The 19,613-nt window shown below is 38.9% G+C and overlaps 1 long non-coding RNA gene across 6 annotated transcripts in view; it reads left to right on the forward strand.

The window, feature by feature from the left end:
• The window catches only part of LOC310660075, a 129,945-nt gene that overhangs the window by 47,887 nt on the left and 62,445 nt on the right, over positions 1–19,613 (forward strand). The window contains exon 3 of one of the 6 annotated variants that reach the window (XR_014503124.1): positions 5,134–5,190. The exons of 4 other annotated variants lie outside the window; for them this stretch is intronic. This is a non-coding gene — a long non-coding RNA (uncharacterized lncRNA). Of the gene's footprint in view, positions 1–5,133; positions 5,191–13,881; positions 13,965–19,613 lie in introns of all 6 variants that reach the window. One more of the 6 variants, XR_014503125.1, reaches the window with a different exon arrangement.

The raw sequence follows: 19,613 nt of genomic DNA on the forward strand, positions 1-19,613 counted from the left end.
ACAAATACATTGGACTGCAACTATGATATATAAATCTCCCGAAGCTGACCAGATGTTATTGTATTTATCTTCTTTGCACTTTTGTCAATACATTGCCACTTCAAATAAGGACAAGGACAGCAAACCGTTAATCTATTGTTGTATGGAAGGTAAATTCTCCTTCCAGTGTTGAAGCATAATGCCATGCTCACAGTTGTGCTGTATGCACAACTCACCATGAATTTAGGCAAGCTGTCAAAAAAAAAAAAAAAAAAAAAAGGTGTGCTGGATCTTACCAAGGTTCCATCTAAGTCCAGCATCCTGCTTCCTGCAGTGTTCAAATGGATGTCTCCAGTAAACCTAGAAGCAGGACCTGAAAGCAACAGCTCTACTATATAACTAGGCATGAGGGAGAGACAAAGCACTGTCATAACCAGGGACATTGATACCAAGGGACATTGAAGCCCACTTGTAGGATTTACAGTCTCAAAATATCTGCCTAGTTTACATACACACCCCATTCTCCAGTGTCTGCCTCTAAAGCATAAATCTCATGCCAGAAATTCAAACAAAAGGAATTTTAAAAGAAGTTAAAGGACACCTATCAGTCTTTCAGTTCTTCAAACAGACAACGTTCTGCAATCTGGTTCAGGCAGTGCACTAACTAAAAGCTAGATTAACAAAACAAGATGAAAATGATTTCAATATAGCTAGTGTATCTGTCGTAATTGATAAGGAAAAAAAGATGCCAGATGTGTCATGCAACTCCAATCTAATGGTATCAAAAGGCATTCACATAGTATCATAATGGACACCACTACAAGTAGTAGAGAATACTGTTACACTTTCTGATTTATGTTTTTTTCCACAGACTCAGGCTCACATAACAATTTTTGATGGATAAACTTCTAGTCTCTTCTTCAAAGAGTCTAGATGGATAAACTTCTAGTTTCTTCTTCGAAGAGTCTAGATGTTATGTTAAAAATAACACAAAGAAAGAAAAGGTATGTGTGAGTATTTGACAGCATGGTACAATAGTTCCAATGTGTAATTTAGGAAATGCAGAAAATGTAATTTTCTTATTAAAATAGAAACAGCAACAAGCAATAACTTATTTTTTGTACCCATCGATCTGCCTGGGTTGCAGCAGCCACTCTGGCCAGCTTCCAACAGAATATACAAAAACACAACAAGCATGTCCTGTAAGACATATCACCAACGTGTTTAAGTCTAATCAATGCATGAATGGGTTAATACCATAAAGTAGCTGTCCGGCCAGGCTTAGCAGGGTCACTTGCCCTCACCTTGGGAGGAAATAGGTAATTATGTCTATTGTTGTATGGAGTCTAACTGAGAAGCTCAGTGCATGAAGAAGTTTGAGCTGGTTGCGCCTTCTCAATCACGTGGTTCTCACGTGCCATCCTTGAGTTCTATATGAATAATGTTTACCACTTTGTAACTAAGCTAAGTTTTTAATACCTGTGCAGCTTTTCTGACTGATGTATGGAAAAGCATATGAGCCAGACTTTTGAAGAGTTAGTAATTGAGCAATTTTTTAATTTACCAAATGTAGATTATGCTGGGGTGAGAGGGAACCTTTGTAAATTACTTTTAAAGGGGGCAATTTTGGAACTTCCTTGGAAGGCATATTTTAAAGGTTTTACGACTTATATTTCTATGCTTTGCTTCCTATTTTGTGATTTTAAATCTCTACAGGCAGGGGTTCTCTCACCAAAGAGTACTTGCCCCAAACTTGGATCTTTGCAACCAGGAATTTTCCTTTATATATATATGAATTTCTTTTTATAGAAAGCTACTAAGTCTAAGTCTACTAAACAGTTGGATGGATTTTCTAATGTATTTAAGGGGCTATAATAAATTATTTTAAAAGAGGAATTTCAAAACATAGTTATAGTGATTTTAAAAACAGCTATAATTTTAAGTAATAATGTTTCTTGGGAGCAAAGTCATACAGAGGACAGGCAAGAACGTTTTAGGACAAAAGTATTTTTGGCAAACTATGGAAAAGTTGCATAATGTTTGCAGAGAATGTACCTCCCTAAATTTAAAAAGTGCCATTCACCGTTCACAACCAAACCCATACTGGAATGGTGGAACTATATGTTTTGTGAAGCAGGAGCCCATCATGTTTTGCAGATTATCCCTTCTTGTCCTCATGATGTCATGCTATACAGCTCCCCACCCTTGTTCCACATCATAGACTGCCCATGGCAGAGAAACCTAGAGCAGAATCATCTGATTGGCCACTGTGGGTAGCTCATTTGGAAGAGCATGAGACTCTTAATCCCAGTCAGGGTTTGAGCCCCACGTTGGGCAGAATATTCCTGCATTGCAGGTGGTTGGACAATGACTCTTTTGATCCCTTTCAACTGTACAATTCTATTATTCTATGATTCTATATATATTTGCACCAACAGAATGTATTATGTATGTATGGGATGAGTTTCTGGCATGAATGTGAGAGGGGATCCATGCTACAGATTTGTATCAGGCTCTAAAGAAATTATGCTTGTGCTTTATCCTATCATGTTTCCTCTGTTCTGAAGCTACTTCTGATTAACTTTATTGAATGACTCTTAATTTAGCACAATGTGTGTGTGTGTGTGTGAGAGAGAGAGAGAGAGAGAGAGATTCTCTTTGCACTCTCTCCATACTGTTTTTTATTTTAGAGATTTCTATTATTCATTCGTTTATTAAAACAATTCTCTGTAAGCCTGCTCAGAAGAAAGAGCCACTGAGTCGTATGGGGCTTACTTCCAGGTACACAAAAACTAAGGAAAAGCCTACTTGATCAGGCCTGTGGTCCATCTAGTCCTGCAGCCTGTTCTCACAGTGGCCATTGGGAAGTGGGGAAGTAGGACCTGAATGCAGTAGCACTCTCCCCACTTGTGATTCCCAGCAACTGGCATTCAGATGCATGTTGCCTCCGACAGTGAAGGTAAAACATAGCCATGGTGGTAAATTCTACAGGCTGGGCTGTGAAGCCACAACTACCAGCAGAGCAATGTGACTAGCATCTCCTTTTTTTGTACCAAAGTGTAGTGAGAGGGTGGAGCAGGAATGATTTGGGGTTTGGAGTATGGTGGCCATTTTTATTCTGTGCAATTACCAAATTAATTGGTGGTGACTACTTTTTCATGACTTTTTCTGACTAGGGTGGAATTTTTATCTTGAACATTACACTGTATATTGGCTGCTGGAATATGTGTATAAATGTATATTTTGTGGCTAAAATATCTGTGTGTTCTATTATCCTTTGCTTATTAATATATTTTATGGATATTGCTTATTTACTGAATTGTCAGATAATGTTTTGTACTGTTTTGTTTGTTTGTTGCTGCTTTGAGTTCCTTCTGAGGGAAAAGTAGTATACAAATAAAATGATATGTGTAGGACATGGGTAGGCAACCTAAGGCCTGGGGGCCTGATCCGGCCCAATCACCTTCTAAATCCGGCCCACAGACAGTCCGGGAATCAGTGTGTTTTTATGAGAGTAGAATGTGTCATTTTATTTAAAATGCATCTCTGGGTTATTTGTGGGGTCTAGGAGTTCGTTCATTTTTTTCTTCAAAATATAGTCCGGCCCCTCACAAGGTCTGAGGGACAGTGGACCCGCCCCCTGCTGAAAAAGTTTGCTGACCCCTGGTGTAGGATAAGGATTACAGCAGTAAGCTGTACGTACTTACTTGCCTGGTACCCCACTGAGTTCACTTGCATCTACTTCTGTGTAGGCATGCATAGGATTGTACTGTTAACCATCTCCTTCTAAAATTAAAAGGCACAAAACACTATAGGCTTTTTTCACATGGAAAGTGCTCCAACCTCCTGATCTTCATTTTTGCCACTTTTAAAAAATACCTTTCCCATTGCACTGATAGTCTTTGTTTTTGAGATTAGAATGGGGATATCCATATAAATATGCAAGGTGGCTGGTTAGGTAGCTGTAAAGGATGAAACAAACATAATAAAAACTTAGATCTTAGAAGCATACATTTTGAAATACAGAACTCATATTGGCTGATTTCTAAAAGGTCTGTAGCTATTTATTTTAGAAGCTTTTGATCATTTATTCATTGCAGTACATAATTTACTCTCTATGTAAAAACTGTCTGCTTGAAGTTCTTTCTTTATCAAAAGTTGGTGCCCCCTTGTTCTTGTATTTGACACTATCTCAAATTGCCTTGAAACAATTATCCTCACTATTCCCCTTGGAATTTTCTATACTTTAATGAGGTTCCCTCTTAATCTCTCGTTTGCTGAAGGATAACTTGCTGAATAACTAAGAGCCTCAAATCCCTGTATGCATCTTGTTACCGCCTGCTGTACATTCTCCATTCCTGGAACATCCTTTTGTAATAAGGTGACTGAAACTGTGCACTATTCTAAATGTAGCTATCTGAGCTCCTTAAACAATGCCAGCATAATTTCCTCAGGTTTACATGCAATATCTCCCATTGGTATACAAAACTCCGTGTAGTTTCCTTTCTCCACTCATCAAAAACCACAGCACTGAGAATTTAGCATTGAAAGTTCTGGTGAACATTTGTTACTCAAGCAACAAATACAATTAGAGAAGAGGATTTTGGAGAAAAGAAGAGTAGAGATCAACTTAATCAGTACCAAATAAAAGGTTGTGTGTTAAAATTACAGATTAGAGGCAAATTCATATGACTATTTTTGTCCACTGTTGGCATCCGGGTGAAAAGGATACTTTTATTCTCTCTGTGTGGGTTTTCTTTTTATCACAGCCACTTTGCTCAAAAACATCTGCGCAATAGGATGACAGATTGCACAAAACACCTTAGACTATTAAATGACGTTTTGCATGATGTATCTTGTGTACCTGGAAATGTGGATTTTACAGGACTGTTGCAATAAAGTGGATTCCCACAAGCAGTATAATTGTATGGCTAGCTTCACATCCTAAACAACGTTTGTTGATTTTGGGGCAACCTTAGAGCAAGGGAGACTGATTTGCCTAGTGGCTGCATCCAGCCTGTTTTCTGGTAAAAAGCTTTTCCTGGTAAAATGACAGGGCAACTTGTTCAACAGTGAAATGGGTTCCTTTGGAAGGTGGTTGACCTCCTTCGTCTACCTTCCAGGGATTCTTCACCTGTGATTCCTGTATTGCAGGGGGTTGGACTAGATAACGCCTGAGGGTCCCTTCGGGCACTACAAATTACATATGCTGTAAGTACCTTTTGCTTTTCATTCAGCTTTGATTTCTAAACTTATCCAGCTGTCTCAGTTGGGAAAAACTGGATGCAGCCTGCAAGCCTTATGTTGCCTGCCTGTAATTAAGAAAATATGGTTTGGTAAAAAAAAGGTAAAGGGACCCCTGACCATTAGGTCCAGTCGTAGCCGACTCTGGGGTTGCGGCGCCCATCTTGCTTTATTGGCCGAGGGAGCCAGCGTACAGCTTCCGGGTCATGTCGCCAGCATGACTAAGCCGCTTCTGGCGAACCAGAGCAGCGCACAGAAAGGCCGTTTACCTTCCCACCGGAGTGGTACCTATTTATCTACTTGCACTTTGACGTGCTTTCAAACTGCTAGGTTGGCAGGAGCAGGTATGGTACCAATGGCTTAATTAGAGCCAGAGTTGTTACACATACCCGAGCCCCTCTTTTAATGCCTGGGCTCAGCCCAATATCATATGAAATGTCTAACATGTATAGCCCAGTGTAGAGTATTGCCCATCAGCAGATCACAGTTGATGATTATCACAGAGAGAAATACTAAATACATGTTTTTAGTGTGGTTTCAGATAAAAATTTATCATAGAATCTCAGAACTTTATGCAAGTTTTATGCAGTGTTTCCACATCAGAATACCAACCTGTGCTTTTGTTACATTTAATCCAATAAAAATAATTGGTTATACATCAACACTGTTGATGTGCAGACTTGTTAGTACCAAAATCCCAGGTTTGGGTGGGTGGTTTGTCACAAATGTGGTTACATTTCAGTGGGTGTTGTCTGTTGTCACACCTCCTGCTGCTGTTTGCTCTTCAAGTGAGCACTATTTAGCCATTTTGTTTCTTTCAACCCATGCCATATGAGAATGTCTTTTTCCACAGATTGTTGCATTCTGAAGACAAGTCTGAAATATAATTGCAATATGCATCAGTCTTTAAAAATAACAACAACAATGTTAAGGTTTTGCAGAAGATTGTGGAAGACTTCTGTTAAATACACACACACAAACTCACATAATGCAGATCAGGATCAAGAGGTATCAGCATGGTTAAGAACAGTTAAGCTATTAGAGGCAAGAAGGCTTTCTTTAAAATACTGAAGTCTTTTTCAAATGAGAACAAAGAAGATCACAAAAAGCATGCAAACAAGTAGATAATAACAGATACAAAAATAAAATTGAGGAGGCCCATAAAGACCAACAACAAAAAGTTGTTTAAATACCATTAATAGCAGGATACAAGACAGGGAGGTGGTTGGACCTTCAGATGGCAAGAGAGTAACAAGTGTGCTAAAGAAGGACAAGGAGAATCCAGAGAAGCTAAATGAATTATTTGCATCAGTCTTCACTGTGGGTGACGTAGGAGAGATACCTATGCCTAAAATAATTTTCCCAGGAAAGGAGTCTGAGGAACTGAGGCAAATAACGGTGTCTGTACTTCTCAAGATACAGTGGGGAGTAAATCGCTCACTGTTGTGCATCCACAGTTGACTATCATAAAGTCCTGGGAAATTAAACTACTCCCCCCCCCCCCCGAAAAATAGGTGTGAACACATCCAAGTTTTGTTCATAATATCTTGCAAAAAATGTTACACTGTTTCATTTTTCCAGAAGACCCGAGGAAATGCCCCCTTATTATTCGTGCATATTTTCTCCGTACTGAATGCTTTTCCTTGGATTACTGTGCCCAAGAACTAAGCATTATACCAGCTCCTTCAAGTCTGTTGCAGTGCTTAAGCAGTGGCAGCTAATATGGTGCCTTCCAGATGTTGTTTACCTACAACTCCCATCAGGCCTCACCACTGGCCATGCTAGCTGGCGCTGATGGGAGATGTAGTTCAACATTTGGAGGGTAACATGTTGGCTGTTTCCATTTATACACAACTTGTATATTTGTACATGGTTCTGAAACATCTCGCTGCACAGAGGAATGACAGGCTTAACAATATTAATGCCCTGCTTTCACTTTGCTTAGACCTTCAGTCTGTTGCTTAGCAAATAATACAAAACAAAACAAGAACCAGCAGAACAAACCCCACTATTATCAACAAACAGGACAGAGCTTTCCATCCCTTCTTGTACAGTTAGGAAGTCTGGTCCCTACTTCCCTGTTGCCAGACAGTAGATTAAGTCCATGTTCTGCATGGCTGTGCTGTTCGAGGGATTTGAAGATACCAGCTTTACAGAAACCTGAACAAATAGTTTATATTTTTCTTGGTGTCCAGCAGCATTTCAGGTGACCATGCATCTGGGATTTTCTTTCAAGCTCAGATTCTAGAAACCCAGAAGGGTTGAACAACAGAAACTGGAATGGGATGTACATAAGAGAGACAACAAGAGTGGGGAAACTTATGTATGTAGTATGTTATATACTCTCCTGCTAGAAAACCAACAAATATATCTCCTATAACATAGTAGAAATTTGCATTTGTGTTAAAACATAGCAAAGTACAGGCAATTCTCAATTTGCTTGCATTCAATGCATTCACGACTGTGCATATGTGCATCATGTTCAGCACTGGAAGAGGGTGCTACGCCTCTCAGATGTGCATGATGACCTGGAATGTAACCCACACATAAATGGGGGGGGGGTATAACAGACTTGTCCCAATTCTCTTGCAATAAGATGCTGCTAGAGGTAACAGTGATATGATGGCCAATGCATTTTGGTGTCCACTTTCAGCCATTCTTATCCATAGAATCAGGGTACCAGTCACTTCAGATAGCTAGCAACCAAATAACAGAGCCATTAATGTATCAAACATGTATTCCATTAAGAAAAGCAGAGTTGCATGCCCCCAAAGTAGTGGCTGAATTATACAGTTGATGCTACCTGCTGTTATGTGAACTATCCATTCAGAGGTTTATATAGAAATCCACAATCAGTATTGTTTTTCCTTTACTAAATAATGGGAGGGTTGATGTTTTATTTTAATTGGTAAATCCTTTTTATCCATCGAATACTTTATAGCTCACAAATGTCAAGTCATTTATCCAGCTGTTAACGTGACTGCTCATTTTCCATATTTCCGATGGACTTATTTCCAGTTCAGTGCTAAGACAGGCCAAGCTTGAAGTAAATCAATTCTCCCTTTGTGCTAAAAATTAGCATAGCACAAACTAATCAATGCTCTGAAATACTACTGCAAACGCTGCGACATTGAACACAATGGAAGGGAGCTAAATTGCTTATTCGGCAAAACTGAAGGCAAAGTAGGCATTTAGAATACTGGCTGGCAGATCTGTGTATAATATTAATAGATAAACTGAATACAATTAAACGTCAGTGACAAGCACTTTTGCTGACTATAATGAAGTTTATAGTTATAAAAAACTTAAGTTCCCCCCTCCCTTCATGTTATGATTTGTTCACACAAGTAGTAATTCATGGTATCTCTTTGACTTAAGGTTCTACTGTCATGGTGTGTTTTGCTCTGTTGCTTTCAGCTTGTGGCTTTTTGTAAACCTGTTGATACAGGCTAATATATTAGGGGTGCTGCACAGACATCTGCCTTAGTTCACTCTCAATCCTGTAGTTCTACCTACTAAATTTATAAACTTCATTCAAATTGAGCAAGGCAGACTTGATGGTGTGGTAGCACTCAGTGCCAAGCTAAATGTGGCATTCATTGCATGAATGCAAATCTAAAAACCATTCATGACACTAAAATGTATTAAATGCCTGGATGTTTAAAATAATCCTTACCTGGCACAAAAGAATAGCTAGGTTGGCAGCAACTATGCTTCCCTTAGGAGATAATTCCAAAAAGATGGGTCCTACAAGAGAGGATGGAAGGAGCTATAGAAGAGTCTCTGCTGAGACTGGTTTGTGTTTGATTACGTACTGGTTTATTTTTATTGTTGTTAGCACTGAAAGGCAGCATAGAAATTGATTAACACTGCAGTCCTGTGGTCCCTGGGGTGGGGGACATCCCAAGGGCCATAGAAAGTATTAGATCTCACTTTTGAAGCTTGAGAGAGAAGTTTGAACTCATAGCAGGAGCTGCAACATCTGATGCACCCTCACTGCCACTGCAGAAATCTCCATGGCCTACTAACATTTATTCATTGCATAACATTTATAGAACAGTTAATTGTAAAAAAAAACACCAATTCGAAGTGATTTACATCAGTAAGGGTGATACATGCTGGGAATGTGAGCTTGGGAGAGCACTTCTTTGTCTGAGACCCTGTCCTGCCATGTGATGCCCAAAATCTTCTTGACACAGCACATGTGGAAGGCATTGAGGCATTGCTCCTGGCAGTTGTAAGTTGCCCACGACTCACTTCCATAAAGCAGCATGCTCAACACGCAAGCCTGGTAGACCTTCATCTTGGTATTGGATGTTAGCATCACATTCTACCATACCCTTTTAGAGAGGCGAGCCATTGCTTGTCCAGCTCAGCATTGATGGAGAGGTTTTGGTTATTGTGGAACCTAGGTAGACAAAATCATCTACCACTAATGCCAAAGTGTGGCGTGCTGGTGAAAAAACTTGTTTTTCTCATCTGCATATTTAATCTAATCCTCTAAAATTCATATGATGTTGGTTAAGATCACTTTAAGCAAGTGATAATTCTATTTAGAATAATTATACATTACTATTTCAGTTTCTTTTAAATATTCTCTCCCATATTGAATGCATGCATATTTCCAGCTGATGATTGCTATGTCACCTGGGCATTCTATAATAGCGAGTTACAAAATATGACTCACACAAGAAAATAACTTGGTACAATGTTAAATAAAGCTTTCCTCCTTCTTGAGAATAGCTAATTAAGCAAAATCAGTTTTACTATAGACCTGCTATGTTGGGAAGCTTGTTCCCTGCAAAAGAGGAACTGTTCACATAGGTTCTCTTTTCAAAGGCTACGACAAGACTTTAGTCTTTCTCAACATGGTGTGACTGTTCAACATTCAGGCCATGCACGAACTGATGAAAAGGTAGAGAACACAGCAGGGCCTTAGCTTATCGCGATTTCACAGCTGTAACCAACACCATGGAATTCAGGGCTGTCTGCAGGAATTAGTTAAAAACTGACAGCAGTGCTGAACTGCTTTTTTCCCTTTCCTTTCCTCTTTTCCTTTCTTCTGGAGTTGTTCATTAATGTTCGTGACACATGTTAATGTGCACTAAGAAGGGCCTACTCCAAAGGGAGAGGAAGGGGACAGAAGAGATTGGAAGATTAAACCAGAGGAGAAGGCAAAGTGCTGTAGGAAGGAATGGGGGAATGAACAGCAAAGACAAGAAGAGAGAGATACACCAGCCACTGAGGTACTAATATAAAAGTACCAAAGGGTAATTAATATCTGTGGGAGTTTTGTCACAGCTCCACTGTGATGCCAATTATACCCAAGGCAAGGTGGTCAAACACATAGTTCAAGGGCTGCACGTGGCCCCTAAGGCTTTTTGTGTGTGTGTGTGTGTGTGTGTGTGTGTGTGTGGCTGTCAGCAACATTTGATGCCCCCAGCTCTCGTGCTGCCTACCAAGACCGGGTAAGTCAGGAATTGGGCTTTGGGAAGGAGATGTGAAGGCTCTGACAGGGACCTAGAGTCTTCCTGCCTCCTTCCCAAAACTTAGCTAGTGCTTTCCCTGCTTTGTGAAAGAGTGGGAGGGCTCTGGGACGAGGGCTTGTGTGTGTGTGTGTGTGTGTGTGAGAGAGAGAGAGAGAGAGAGAGAGAGGGAGAGAAATTTTGGGCTTGCTCCCCACCCTTTGCATGTGTGACAAGGCATTGTGCAGCCCGTGGATTCTGTGTTGAAGTACTCTTGTGGCCCGCTTGATATGAAACATTGGGCTGCCCCAACCCAAGGACAGGTGAAGAAAAGTGCTTTGCATTCTCGCTCCAGCCTTGTCAAACAGATTAACAGATATTCCAAGTGTTAAGGAACTGAGAGTGGTTAAGAGCTCAATACCATCCAGGGAGGTCACAAGTAAACACAGATCTGAGAGCAGGAGTTCCAAGTCAAGTACAACACTCGATCAGCTAAGCCACACTGGTTTGGCAAAAGGGGAATCAGTATGTTTACTGTCATGGGCAGTTATAAAATTGACACTGTACTGTTTTTGTTGTTATTACATTTATAAAGTGCTTCCAATGAGGCACCTCAAAGTGATTTACCTTATATGTGTCGTTATCAAGACAATGTATATTCTATTTGGTAAATAAGAAATTATTTAATTTCTCCCTTTCATTGGTTATAGTTTCCATCTTATCAACATATATAATTGGGTGGTGCAAAGGCCATTTTCTTTTTGAACGGTAAGAAGAGGAGATAAAACATTTTGAACAGATCATAGAATTAAAACATCTGTTTTCCAAAGTATGTGCCACAAGCACTGTGTGGTGTGTACACACATACACACGTACACTGTGGGACTGGCAAAGTACTGTGGGAAGGCTTATTCAAGATTTCTGGTTCCAATTCTACAGTGCTGTGATATCTGTTTCAGTAGTGCTTGTTCCTTGCCCGTTATTGTTCATTACAATTTATCACGGATATTTTTGTTTTTTGTCTTCTATTCATTCCTGTTCATTCCTATGAGGAAGTTTAAGTGGTGCTCTTTGAGACACCAGTCAAGTACTCTATTTCTGCAATGCTCCTGTGGGAGAAGAATGTATTTTCTTGCAGTTTTTTGCCTAAGTATGTGTTTTCCGCATTATTGATGTAAAATGAGTTCTGACTGTATTATCTACAGTTATGTTTTCCGTGTTGTAGTACTGAGGATCTATAAAATGTGAAATGAGGGAATTAATTAAATAAAAGAAGTTTACAGCAAGATAAATTAGAAAACTTTTAAAAAAACTGAAAATGAGCTGTTAAACTCAAAGCACAAATGTGCTTGTTTGCGTGTGTGTTTAAACACATGCTTCCTTCTAGACTAAATCTGTATAATGTTTTGGCATCCTAGCTAGAAACAAATAGTTTTAAGTTATTTTTCCATAAAAGAGATAAATGAGTTGGGATTGGTGAGTTTAGGAAGTCAAGGTGTATGAAGAAGCCAAATTGACACTCTTGACGATTTAATAATCCAGGCTCCAGTCCAACACAGTGTGCACAGCTCACTTTTAAAAAGCTAAAATCCTGCTGATCAGCTGTTTGGCACCGGGAATGAGTGAATCCAAACCTCTTGTACCACCTCCAGTACTGCTGATCTGCAGGATGTTCATTTTTTTGAGCTTTTCCACAAGGGGCTTTGAATGCACTACCCGGTATACTCAGGAAGGGGAACCACTCACATGTGATCTATTTGCACATTCGATTCCCCATCCATTAGGGACATGCATGTAGAAACCTTCTGTCATACACATACAGCCACTAGTGGATTGACGCAGCAATCCACAACTATCAGAAATGTATTTCCAAATATCCTAAACAGCAGGTCTTGATGTTGGTGGTGTAGCACAAATGAAGAAATACCATGGGTGTTCCATAAATGTCTATAAACAAACAAACAAACAAACAATAATCTCCAAGACCAATTCTACTGAAAGCATTGGTGCAAGATATCAGCGAGTCTAGGGAAAGGGAGAGTAATTGAGCAGGGGACAAAGTGAGTGGGGGGTACAAAATCAGGGCCATATGAGGCTCAGAAGTTGGAGTATTGAACATTGTAAGCTCTCTTTAAGCTAGAGATCTCATGCTTTCTTTTATACCAGCAGTCACAGGGAAAGCTCCGGATGAACAGTGTGGCCCAGATTAAATGCTTGGTTCTAGTCTTGATTATAGGCCAAGAGGCAAGGTGGTCATTTGTCATCATGCCCATTGCTGCTTTGGCCCTTCTGCTGAAAATGCCATAAAGGATGCCAGTTTCTACCATTACTTTGTCTGATAGTGACTCAACTGAAATTGCCAACTCATTGCACACAGGTCCCTGAACAGCTGTCAGCTAGCTACAACTTTCAGCCATTACCAGCCTAGTCCAGATTTAAATGGCTGTCCGTAAATTTCACAACTGAGTCAGTTACAAAACAACAAACTTGGGCAATGTAAATGTATAACTTTTGGGAAAATGAACTTTATTCTAGTTCCATCTACACTGGCATAATTTTTCTGTGAAATGAATTGAAGCAGAATTAATGTGATGTGGAAAATCAAAATTTCATTGTTTCACAAATTCATGCAAGAAAATTATTTAGCCCTTTAGAATGCTTATATATATGTTAAAGTATTCATTCTATAAAAATTGACAGTGCAATCCTCTACGTTTCTTCTCAAAAGTAAGCCCATTGTCTTCAGTGGGGCTTACTCCCAAGTGAGTTGATATAGGATTTCAGCCTAAGTTGATGTGGAAACAATAAAAAATGACTAGAGGAATAAAAATATTTTTATTAAACATAATTAAAATAACAGAGAAAATGTAAACAAACTATACATTCCCCACCCCCTGAAATAAATAGGTTTCTCTGCACCACTGAAATCACAACAGCTGTAGTCTAGTGAGCTTTATTAGGAGGCATTTTTATTTATTTATTTCATAAAACTTGTTACCTGCCCTTCACCATAAGGTCCCACGGTGGGTTATAACAATAGAATATGCAATCATAAAAACAGATAAAGCCATTCTAAATGGAACAGAACAGTAGGTTCCACAGTTGTGTTGCTACAACAGAGAGCGAGCTCTGCCTTTGGCACTCACTCATAAAACATCCTGAGAAAGTGGCACTTGAAACAGATCTTTTCCAGATATTCTGGAATACAGCCGTACCTTGGATCTCAAACACCTTGGCTCTTGAATAAATCAGCTCCCGGACGATCGAAACCCGGAAGTGAGTGTTCTGGTTTTCAAACTATTTTCAGAAGCTGAGTGTCTGGCGTGGCTTCCATGGCTTCCGATTGGCTGCAGGAGCTTCCTGCAGCCAATCAGAAGCCATGCTTTGGTTTCCGAACGTTTTGGTAGTCGAACGGACTTCCAGAACCGATTCTGTTCAACTTCCAAGGTATGACTGTATAGGCAGGTTCAAATCTTTTGATTGTAAGTCTGTATTGATCTTTGTAAGCCATTCTGAGAACCCTTTTCAGCTGAAAAGTAGTAAAAAAATGCTATAAAGGAAGGAAGGGGAAGGCATTCCCACCAATATTCTCAACCCAATAGTAGTACATATTTGTAGCATCACAGCATAGCTACAGTGGTACCCTAAGCAAGACAAAGTGAAGCAATTCTTTCTTGTTTTGTTGCTTGTAACATGTTACTAACTAGTATTTTCAGATAAAGTTGTGTTATAAGGCTGTTAGGTACTCATCTCCATGAACTGTCTCACCATTCTCTCACTCCCTTATTCATGCATTTAGGTGTCACATTAAGTCTTCATAGTGGTGTCATAGTACTAGTGACTCACAACATCCTGGAGTAGCCTTAAACTCTTAAGTGATCCCACTATAACATTTCACCCACACACAGGTACCCGAATCTAAAATATTTTTCCATCACAGAATTATAGGGTTGGGCTGTAATTTATACAAGATTAGTCAAAATAAAATAATACTTTAAGGAATAAACTGATCCCATTCTGCCACCTGGCATATTAATAATATTACAGTGTATTTTAGCTATTAAATAAGTGTTGCTGTAAAAACAAGAAGATTTGAATATCTTCCTTACGTTGCATTCCTAAGTACTTAGTCCATTGAAAAAAGTGAAATTTACTTCCAAGAATCCATGTTTAACTCAGGGTGGTTACATAATTTGAATTTTATGTTGAAGATTATTGTACAGTTCTGAAATGCAAAAAAACAAAACAAAGATAGAACAAAACCCCAACCCATTAGAGGATAAAGAAAAGAAGCCCCCCTTAATAGTAACTATAATAACCCAAAACATTTTTGTACTTTGTCTTTAGTGTAAGTTGAGTAAACAATCAAGTAAGGTTCTGCCTACCTTTTGGATTTTTATCAGATCATTGTAAACTGTAAAACATAAAAGTAAATGACAGGCATATATGGTCAACTGCCAAAAAAATTGGCTAGCCTTTAATCTATTTTCCAGTATTTAATTCTTTAATATCTTTGTCTAAACTAAAACCTTAGTTCACTTCTACTGTCGTATAATTGTACACACTTAGGTTGTTGACCCTGTTCTAGTGAACTCTTTGCTGTAGCTCATTTTCAAACACAATGTCAAAATTTCAGCAACAAAGTAGATAGTAATTTCCCTGGTGAATACCAACATCGCTCTCTATCTGCCAGGAAATATAGACATAGAGGAGGAGTGAAATCTTCAAGTTTCTAGAATCAGCTGATATTTCCTTCAATCACTTGTCATGTTCTTACAGGCTAAGATATTGTCATCATCATCACTCTGGGCTTAACTCATTTTGACAGTAGCTACATCTTTCTATGTTGATCTTCATCTCTTTGAGTTGAAATCTGTACATTCAGGCATTCATGATTGAACTACATGCTAATATAAGCAGTTCTTGAATTATAGTAAAGAACTTGCAGGTATCAGGTGAATTTCACCACCTATAAAGCTAATGCAAGACCAACCTAGGTTATTAACAGAAGTGGTATGAAACTCTGGCCTTATGACTAGACTTGAATTTTACTTAAGAAGATGTAAGCCTGGTTTTTATTTACATTGATATGTAATAGTGCAGACTAGCACACTCTCTATGTCAATAACCAGTAGAACAAGCTTCATAATTATGAACAAGTCTAGTTTTCTACTGCTACTCCTCAGTTTACTTTGATAGACCTTTAAACCATTTCGCTTCCCTATTCTGTGGTGTTTTGAAAATGTAAGCCTGCCTGCAACGGCATATATAAGACATGATATGTAAGTCCTAAATAAATAAATAACAATAGGGTAAATATATTTTAACTTTATCACACTGGAGCAGATATGCAGGTACATATCGTTTTTTGGAAATTAAGGAATAAAGAATGATTGTTAAAAGGTAGCGCACCCCAATTATTAACTGGCAATCCCTAGTAGTAGTTCTTGTTTTTCTCTTTTGGAAGATCAAAGGCACATTTCTGTAGAAAAACATTTACATGTTGTTTTTAAAGGCAATAGCAAGCCTTTCATCATAATGAAATCAAAGTGCACCTTGCATCTGCTTTCCTTCCAAGAAAGTTGACTGACCCTAAGCTAAAGTTGCCATTGACAGAAATCCCCCCCCCCCCGTCAAGAAAAGGAAAATGTGGCTTTCACAATACTGTAATGACAAAATATCCTACACCTAATGAATATCTACCTGCTTTGCAGAAATACATGGCACGATAGGATCCTTCAATATTGGTTGTTGGCAACCCTGTTACTGAAAATGAAACATGGAAGATACTAATAACCATTGGCTTAAATGTCAGAAAGAGGGTTGCCATTTCTGTTCACCACAGAATCTTGGCAGTCAAACTCTCTTACATGGTTACCATATTCATTTCCATCTAATAATGCTGTTGAAATATGCTCCTTCTCGACTGTCATTCTTAGCACCTACTTTTCAGCCTCTTGCTTTCAGATACAAGAAACCACAGACTCAGCAATAGGGATGTCATCAGCATCCTTGAGATTACATCTCCTTCTGCCAATGCTAATACCACTATGGAAACCATCAACAGCAATACACATTATTATTTCTGTATAAATATTGAACAGATGTGACAGCCTTGTCAAACTCCTTTTCTGGTGTCCAACCACTCTGTTATACCTTGTGCTGGCTTGACTACTCTGCTCTGGTCAGGAGGAGGGGGGGTGCAAATGCAGCATCTAATGCTAAGCAGTGAGGCACTTTTGTATGGTACAGGAATGGCCTGTCATGATCTGTAATGGCATAATACTATTATTTTCATATAGTCTTTGTTTATTCTATGGTATTTCTAGAAGTAAAATCAATTGATTTAATATTGTGCAATGTTTATATTTGAGAGATGCCAAAACTGAGGAATTCCTTTGCCTACCCAGTAGCATGTCATCTTTGCCCTAGCTCTATCTCCCACACCCTGCAATGATAAGCTTTTCTGCATAATAAATACTTTTAGTAGAGGAATGAGAGCTTATGCGCAGCTCAGCGTTGTCATTCAAATGCCATTCAAAAAAATGGTTGTAGTATAAATATAGGATTTGTGTGAATAAAAGTCTCTGTATAAAATATTGAAGCTTAACTAATATATAATTAAATTGCAGGCATAAAACACCATAGACTGCTTTCAGATGTAATCATTGATTTGCTGAGATATCTCTTCCTCAATCAGTGTTTAGGATGGGGTGCAAAGAATGCCTGCCCAGACAAAATTATTTCTACATACTGGGAACAAGAAATACCACCAAGTGGTGTGGGTTTTCCAGAATCAGAAAAACTGCCTTATTGGATAGTCTGTTGGTCCGCCCACCTCAGAACTGTCTACATCAGTATTCTTCCTCTTGGATGTTGAACTGCAACTCCTATTATCCCTGCCCATTGGTTAAGTTGGGTGGGGATGATGGGAGTTGCAGTCCAACAACATCTGGGGACCCAAGGCTATAGAAGGTTAGCCTACACTCATTTGCAGTGACTGTCCAGGATATCAGACAATAGTCTCTCTCTCAGTGGTGCTCTGAGACCTTTTGCATGCAAAGTCTGTGCTCTACCACTGAGCCATGGCTCTTCCCACAGCAGAGTAGGCTCAATTTTCGTTCTGTAGGCAGGGTCTAAAATTACCCAGCTGCGTCTCTGGTTTGAAGACTGGGATCCACAAGCTACCCACGACAAGTTGTGCTTGCCTATGGGTGCTATCCCCTTGAGTTTTGCCACTATTGCACCCGTTTTGAATTTTATGGCTTTGTCTGTGTAGCATAATGTCCACCACTCTATGCAAACAAGCCTTTCCCCCCATAAATTTAATATTTTGAAATCAGTCACCCCATTCTGCCCTCTTAATGCAATAAAATATCCTAAGAATAAAATTCTGTTGAAAAATAAATAGCAGGCAGAATGGACTGACTTCCAAAAAACACGTACACAAGCAAGAGAGTCCTTAAGTGTTTAAAACATTCAGACCTTCTGCCCAAAATGCATTGCATGTTCAAAACAATAAAGAAATAATTGGAATTTATTAGAATATATATGCTAACATTAAGGTATTATAAAATAGCTTATAATAAATGTGTGGATTTGAAACAATGCCTTAATTGCAATGCAGTCAGTGGAAGTCAATAATTCCAAAAGTAGTGCTTGACTTTGGGGGGGAAAGTGTAATGGCTCATGCAGTCAGATAATGGATTTGTTAATTGTGTGCAGTTGTATGGGATGCTATAGTCAAAGGAATGAATTTTTAAACAGCATTTTACAGCAAGGAATGCTCTTAAAGTCAAATTGTAAAGTAAATATTTTATATAACAAATGAACCACTAACTAAAGCAAGACTAATTACAAGTAAGTTATTTCTTGAGGTGCCAGCTAATATCAGGGAGTAACTAGAAAATTGCAGGGATGTGTTACATTTTTAAACTTGGCATAGGACCTAGTACTTACTGGCTGAACTAAGGCTAAGAGTTAACTGGTTAATAAGTGCAAAACAGAAAGCAGTTCCCAGGAACCCGTTTTCTATATGGCTAGGAACTGGACAGTAGCTTGTAAGGCACTTCCTTCCCATAGCTTTTTGCTAATTTACATCTCTTTCAATTTTCATTCATAGTCACATGTTGTCACTCTGATGTAGGTAAGGAAAATTAGTGCTGGGGTGGCTAAAAATTCACATCTTGATACCTTGACACGTTCACCCAGGTCCCAGTGGAACCATCTTAATGTGCCCTTTGATGTAGATGGGCAGAACAGTCCCTATCTGAGAACAGTCATTGCACTTGTGTGGCTAGAACTGGATTGGGGCCACTGAGTTTCTCTTAGTGTTTTCTAAATAAAAGAATACATTTTAAATTTCAAGCTTTACTATCTGAATTATCTTGATATGAGGTAAGTTGAATTAGATTCAAATTCAAACTTGTTTTAAATGGTGGTAAGGAGGGTAATGGGGGATAAATTTCTACACAAATAGCTGTGCACCCAGAAGAATAGGAACTTTGTTTTGTTTTTGTTCTCTTTTTTGCCTTTTCATTTTCATTAGATAAAATGCTAGGAACTTCTTTCATTTTCACTTCAGTGTTTGCAGCTCAGGATTCCATTAATACCTCCCTTTTCCCCTCTGCTATTCTGTGCCCTAGTTTGCAGTCAGTTCATACTGCACTGATGTATATTTCATTGCCCAAGGCTTAATTTTGATTTATTGTCCATCCATAAATTAGAAAAATATGCTCTGGAATTCCATCCTGCTGAAAAGCTGTGCCTGATGTCAGGGGACTGGGTGATATTTAAGATGTCAGAAATACATATTGGATTAGCGTGCTTTGTTTCCCCACAACAGCAGGTGTTTAATCATAGCTGATGGCTGAAGTTAAATGCATTAGGACAGCATCAGCCAAGAAGATGGAGTTTTTCTAAACC

The sequence above is a fragment of the Podarcis tiliguerta genome (genome assembly GCF_965153285.1).
Source record: "Podarcis tiliguerta genome assembly, chromosome: 11".
In the NCBI taxonomy this organism is placed as follows: Eukaryota; Metazoa; Chordata; class Lepidosauria; order Squamata; family Lacertidae; genus Podarcis; species Podarcis tiliguerta.